Genomic DNA, 6,000 nt, shown 5'->3' with positions numbered 1-6,000 from the left:
CATATTATTAGGTTTTAGCACTAACACTCATTTCATTAAACTAAATTACATTCTCTGACATGTGGTTTTAATAAAAATTACTATGTATGGGGAATTCTGCATAAATTTTTAAAACCAGCTTTTATTTTTAATTTTTTTGGGGAGGTACCAGGGATCGAACTTGGGTCCTTGTGTTTGCGCAGCAAGCAGTAAAACTACTGAGGTAAATCCCCAGCCCCTATTTTTAATTTTTTAATGGGATTCTTCCACATCCTTGTTCCATAGGCTATAAATCAGTGGGTGCAGCATGGGCATCACCAGAGTGTAAAACAATGAGGTCATTTTATCCTGATCTAAGGAGTAGGAAGAACTTGGTCTGAAGTATGTGAGAGTTTCTTAAAGGAGAGTTCCTTGAAAAAATGCAACTGAAGTTAAGTGAGAGGTGCAGGTGGAGAAAGCTTTGACCTTCCCCTCAGCATAGCGGATCTTTAGGATGGATGAGATGATATAGCAGTAGGAGATGAGGACTCCTGAAATGGTGTTCAGTTCAAAGAAGAAAACAAAATGATGAATAATACCAATTGATTGACCTCTATGTCAGAACAGGAAAGGAGGTAAAGTGGAGGTAAATCACAGAAGAAATGATTGATTTCAATAGACCCACAGAAACACACGCCAAATGTCAGTGTGGTGTGTATCAGAGTGTGTGCCAGTCCCACCAGGTAAACCCCAGCCACCAGCAGGGAGCATAGCCTGCTGGACATGTGGGCTGTGTACAGCAGTGGGCTGTGTACACAAGGGGGCTGCTGGTCAAAGACCATGAATGCCAGCAGCACACACTCTGAGTCTGCAAAGGTGCTGGAGTTGAAGACCTTCAGAGCACAACCAAAAAAAGGGATTGACTTGTCCTTGCCAAATACGCCAACAAGCATCTTGGGTCCAACTGCTGTGGAATAACAGAGGTCACAGAAAGACAGGTGGCTGAGGAAGAAGTACATGGGTGTGTTGAGCTGGGACTCCATTCTAATTAAGATGATCATTCCCAGATTTCCCAGGAGAATAATGAGATAAATGAGGAGAAATGTGGTAAATAGAGTCACTTTCATCTCAGGGTTACTGGTAGTTCCCAAGAAGATGAATTTTGTCACTGAGCAATTTCTCTGGTAAATTGTCCTTGTTCTTCTCTAAACTACTGATAAAACAATTAAAAGGATAGCTGCATGTTTTGCATTTGGAAGATCAACAATATATTTGTCGGGGCCAGGGATTTGGCTCAGTGGTTCCACTGCCTGCCTCTCAAGGACAAGTTCCTGAGTTTGGTCCCTGATACCAAAAACAAAAACAACCCCCCCCAAAAAATATATTTGTAAATTAGAATACAATTTGTTTATTGTTATTTATGTTTTGGGAAAATTATCTATGTCATCATATGTTTCTTTTAAAAAACTATTATCTACTTGAAAAGAATAAAATGTGTCTGAGATAGACAATTGGATATTCTGATAAAGCTAAATTCCATTTATGAAGCATGAATCCTTTTATGAGTGCCATAATTTCTGTGGACCCTACTTTCCTTACCTCAGGGGATAGAGTTGAATAAACTGTAATATCATTTGATCCTCAAATTAATGTGTAACATACAGAGACATTGGAGAGACAGGGTGTAAGATTTGCAAATCTTTGTTTCCATTTTTTCCTTCTTTTCTCATATTTTTTCTTTCCTATGTACCAATAAAGTTAATTTTTGAAAAAAAAAATATTTACAGTGCCTCAAATTATTTGTGTGGACACAAATTAATAACATTACATTCCTAAAAATCATGACTGGTTCAAAATACTTTACATTACTTCTATAAGTAAAAAGCACTTAAGTTACTGATATTGAAATTTGCCAGACTACATTTCTTATTGTTTGTTTCTTTAGTATTAGAAGTGACATGAAATGCATTGTACTGAGCATTTATATAAGCTTTTCTTGGTTTTATCACAATACACCTTACCTATTTGTAGCAGTGATCTGATTCCAAGGGAAAAGTTCTCTGAAAAAATATACTAAGAGGCAAAGTCAACAGAATTTAACACCTTACCTTGCATTTTCTTATATGTAAAATAAACTTGTGTGTTACAACATAGAATTAGCACAAGGGAAAGTAAATATTCTGTCATGTAAAGGCTTTCTTGCTATGTATGTGATTTCCTGCAAGTGTCCAATACTTAATGTGTTCACATCTCTTTGTGAATGTATGAGAGCTGGAATACAGTGATTCATATTTGTGGGGTTATTTTAAGACTAAAATACAGAATATATTTCACATAGAGTTGAATCTGCATACATCATTATTATAGTGTAATAACTAAAATAATTTTGAGATAAAACCAATTTTAAAATCTATGAAATTCATGCACATGCTTATACAATGATAAAAGGAATCAGGGCTCTGCTATGTATCAAGACTAGAATAAAAGAATCAAAATATTATGTTGTGGATACTATGAAGTTCAGTCAGATTTTTTTTTATTCTGAGGGTAAAATATTTTCAAGCACCAGAATTTCCAGAACCATTTATTAAATTTGGCATGCATAAAATGTTTTATTCACAAATCTTTTTGCTGAAAAACTAAATTATTTTCCTTTTCTTCTCTCCCTTTAAATCTGAGGATTCTGAACCTACCTGAGGTCTTAGTAGCTAAACACTAAGCAGGGAGCATTTTATTTTGGTAGGTGGCAGTTGGGATTTTAGTTTCTGATGCTATTTTCCCTGGGTTTGGGGAGATTATGTTTGTCATTATGCATTCTCCCCTGTGAATGTCATCAATTTTAGCAAAAGGTGAACTTATATTCTTTATAATCATAATGAAATTGATCTATTTCAAGAAGAAAACCAGAAAGCATTTTGTATGTGTGTACACACTATATAATATAATGTAAACCTTCCTTTTCCATAGTATGAATCTATTTAAATTCAAATAAACCTGTGCTTAATCATTACCATCAGTTGTCTATTGTTTGTTTCTCTTTCATTTTAAAGTTTCCTTTATGACTTCACACAGGAGCATTATTATCCTTCAGAGAATTATTTTACTTTTATTACCATGTGATTCCTATACTTTTATTCATCCTTTAGAGTTGGACACTCATTTTGGTTTTAGTGTATTCATAAAGTTGAGCATCTGTGATCACTATCTCATTCCAGAACATTTTCCATCACCACAATAAGAAATCCAAAACTATTAGTAGTCACATTCTCTCTCCTTTCACTGTCACCCTGGGACCATTCATCAGTTTCTGTGGCTCTGTGTTTGTCAGTTCAAGGAGCACAGTTAAATAGAGGCTACAATGTGTGCACTCTGTATCAGGATTCCTTAGCCTGATATCATTCAGGGTTCATCTATGTTGTTGCATGTGTCAAAATCGTCTTCCCTTAATGTCTGCGTGAGATTTACATTCCACACATTTGATAGCATAATTTAATATATTTACATTCAATGTAATTATTAATGGGTATGGACTTAATTGTGTCTTTTTGCTACTATTTTCTGGTTGTTTTATTGACCCTTTATTGTTTTCTTCCTCTATTACTTCCTTTGTGGTTTCATTGCTCTCTGTAATGGTATTTCTGGAGATTTCCTATTTGGTTTATGTAACTGTAATAGACATTTGGGTTTACCCTGAGGATTACATAAAACACCTTGTGTTTGTAAATGGCTATTTTAAGTTAATAAGAATTTATTGCATACATAAATTCCATTTTGCTCCCCGCTTCTCATATTTTATATTTTTCATGTGATAAGTTTTTATGTTCTGTATGCTTAGTAAATTATTGTAACTAATTTTTTTGGTTCTCTTTTTACTAATTTTTTTCCTAAGTTCATTAATTGGTACATTTTAGGTATATGATTCTTTTACATTTATCATTGTGTGTTTATACCTGTGCATGGTGCATCTTGGTTCTTATTTTCTCCCCACTACCTGTGCACCATTCACCCCCTCCACCCTTCCCTATTTATACAGACATTATTTCCATTATTTTTCTTTTCTCATATTTTTTCTTTCCCAACTTTCCTTTCCCCTTCTCCTCCCTTCAGCCCTTCATCTTTGGACCTTTTTTCCTATTTCCAATTATCCAATATTCATTTTAATCATGTTAACCCTTGTTTTCCCTATCAGTTTCTCACACTAGAGAAACTATTTGGTATTTACATAAGTGTTTCCTATTTATTTCACTTAAAAGTATGGCCTCAATATGCATCCATTTAGCTATAAGTGACTCTAGTTTCTCATTCTTTATGGCTAAGTAGTACTCCATTTTATAAAAATACCACATCTTCTTTATCCAGTTTCCAATTGATGAGGACTTGGGCTGCTTCCAAGCTTTAGCTATTGCAAACTGTGCCGCTATAAACATGGGTGCACATATATCGCTGTGGTATGATTCTTTTAATTCTCTTGGGAAGATACCCAGCAGGGGAATAGCTGGGTCAAATGGGACCTCTAGTCCTAGTTCTTTGAGGTATCTCCATAATGATTTCCACAGTGTTCGCACCAGTCTACACTCCCACCAGCAATGGAGAAAGATTCCTTTCTCCCCTCACCCTGGCCAGCATTTGTTATTAGTTGATTTCTTGATAGCAGCCATCCTTTCTGGGGTGAGGTGGAATCTCAGTGTTGTTTTCATCTGCATCTCTGGAATGACCAGTGACGTTGAACATTTTTTCATATATTTGTTTGTTGCTTTTATTTCTTTGTCTGAGAAATGTCTGTTCATTTCAGATGCCCATTTTTGAATTGGGTCTTTGAATTTTGGGGGTCTGATTTTTTCAATTCTTTGTATATTCTAAATAGTCCTTTGTCTGATGTACAGCTGCTAAAATTTTTTTCCACATTGTAGGTTGTCTATTGGCTCTGTTGGTGGTTTCTTTTGCAGTGCAGAAGCTTTTTAATAAGATGAGATCCTAGGTATTGATTCTTTGTGCTAGTTCCCGTGCTACTGAGGTTTTGTTCATGAAGTCTTTTCCTTTGCCAATGTCTTCCAGAGTTCTACCTAACTTATCTTCCAGCAAGTTTAGAGTTTCTGGTTTAATATTTAGATCTTTAATCCATTTTGATCTAGTTTAGTGCATGATGATAGGTATGGGTCTAGTTTTAATCTTTGGCAGATTGAAATCCAGTTTTTCCAACACCATTTATTAAATAGGCTGTCTTGCCTCCAATGATGGTGGTTGGCACCTTTGTCAAAGATGAGGTGGCTGAGTATGTCTGGAGTTGTTTTTGTATCTTCTAATCTATTCCACTGATCCTCAGGTCTGTTCTTTTGCCAGTACCATGATGTTTTTAACACAGTAGCTTTGTAGTATAGTTTCAAGTTGGGGATAGTGATACTCCCAGCCATGTCTCTGTTACTTAGAATTGCTTTTGCTATTCTAGGTCTCTTCTGGTTCCAAATGAAATTTTGGATTGTTTTCTCTAGTTCTGTGAAGATATTATTGGAATTTCAATCGCCATTGCATTGAATCTAGATAGTAGTTTTGGAAGTATGGGCATTTTCACTATATTGGTTCTTCCTACCCAGGAACAAGGGATATCTTTCCATTTTTTTATATCCTCCTCAATCTTCTTTTTCAGAGTGCTATAGTTTTCAGTGTAGAGGTCTTTTGATTCCTTTGTGGGATTGATTCCTAGATATTTCATTTGTTTGGATGCTATTCAAAAAGGAATTGTTTCCCTAATTTCTCTCTCAGTGAGTCTGTTATTTGTGTACAAGAAGGCAATTGTTTTTTGAGAGTTGACCTTGTATCCAGCTACTCTACTGAATCTGTCAATTAAGTCTAGCTTGGAGGAGTTTTTTGGGTCTTCTATGTAAAGTATCATATCATCAGCAAATAATGGCAATTTAACTTCTTCCTTTCCTATCTTTATTCCTTTTATTTCTTTCTCTTTTCTAATTGCTGTGGCTAGTGTTTCCAGAACTATATTGAATAGGAGTGGTGATAGTGGGCATCTTTGTATTGTTCCTGATTTTA

The 6,000-nt window shown here is 35.3% G+C and overlaps 1 pseudogene; it reads right to left on the bottom strand.

Moving 5' to 3' along the window:
* Positions 1-231: 231 nt before the first annotated feature.
* LOC106008587 (olfactory receptor 5W2-like) overlaps positions 232-6,000 on the bottom strand; it is a 28,154-nt pseudogene continuing 22,385 nt past the window's right edge.

The sequence above is a fragment of the Heterocephalus glaber genome, unplaced genomic scaffold (assembly GCF_053883595.1).
Source record: "Heterocephalus glaber isolate CG9 unplaced genomic scaffold, H.glaber_assembly_v1.0 deba00000896, whole genome shotgun sequence".
NCBI classification, from domain to species: domain Eukaryota; kingdom Metazoa; phylum Chordata; class Mammalia; order Rodentia; family Bathyergidae; genus Heterocephalus; species Heterocephalus glaber.
The sequence above is the reverse complement of the archived record's forward strand: the minus strand, read 5'-3'. Positions and strand labels throughout refer to the sequence as shown.